The sequence below is a fragment of the Peromyscus eremicus genome, chromosome 17 (genome assembly GCF_949786415.1).
Source record: "Peromyscus eremicus chromosome 17, PerEre_H2_v1, whole genome shotgun sequence".
Taxonomy (NCBI): Eukaryota; Metazoa; Chordata; class Mammalia; order Rodentia; family Cricetidae; genus Peromyscus; species Peromyscus eremicus.
Window position 1 is genome coordinate 41,122,417 of NC_081433.1, and position 902 is coordinate 41,123,318.

Sequence of the window (902 nt, forward strand, 5' to 3'; positions counted from 1 at the left end):
TATACTATAGAATTATCTATTAAATTTCTCTCTTGAATATTTTAATGAGGAAACAACATACTCTTTCCCATAACAACTCTTACCAGTTTACATTTTCACCAACAGTGAATAAGAATTTCAGTTTCCACATATGGTGATCAACAATTGTCACATGCTCATTTTTATTTGCTTTTAGATATTTTCATGGAAGTGGAGTGTTATCTCAATTTGATCTTGTGAGAAATTCTCTTAATGATTAGTAATGTTAAAGACTTTTTTTTGCTTATTGACTATTAATGCATTCGTTTTGGAAAAAGAGTCTTTGGCTGATTTTTACTTTATTATTATTATTTTTATTTATTTTTTTGAAAACAGAACATTTATTTTATGACTGACTGAAATTCCTCAAGATGAACTGGATGCTGCAACGGCTGCTCTCCATTCCCGGAATCCATGTCTGAATCTTCAATAGACAATATTCAGGTGCCCCATCTGCCCAGTCCAAGTAGTGTTTCATCTCTTAGCCTTGACACTCCAATTATACTTTCTCTTGCACTTGGCCGGGTAGCCACATTTGCCACAGGTCGACTTCTGAAGGTGGTAGGCCTTAGAGCCACAGAGGCGGCACAAGGTGTGCATCTTATTGCGATGCTTTCCAAAGGATGATGTTCCTTTCGTCATTTTGCTTCTGCCACGGACGCCAAAGAGCGGCTGATTTTTTAACTGAGTATTGCTTGTGTTCTTGAAAATTCGAAATTCTCTATCATAGACGATACCAAATACATTTTATCTTATTTGATAGTTGTGGTTTTCTTCTTGTATCAGTTTTCTTTTAGGATCAAAAAGTTAATAAATTTGTGACATTCATTTTTTTGGTGTGAAGCATATCTTTCAGTATAAAAATTTAAAAAATCAAATTAAAA

The 902-nt window shown here is 33.8% G+C and overlaps 1 pseudogene; it reads right to left on the bottom strand.

Annotated features, from left to right (window-relative positions):
- Nucleotides 1–384: 384 nt before the first annotated feature.
- On the bottom strand, nucleotides 385–660 carry LOC131894746 (large ribosomal subunit protein eL37-like; annotated as a pseudogene).
- Nucleotides 661–902: the final 242 nt, after the last annotated feature.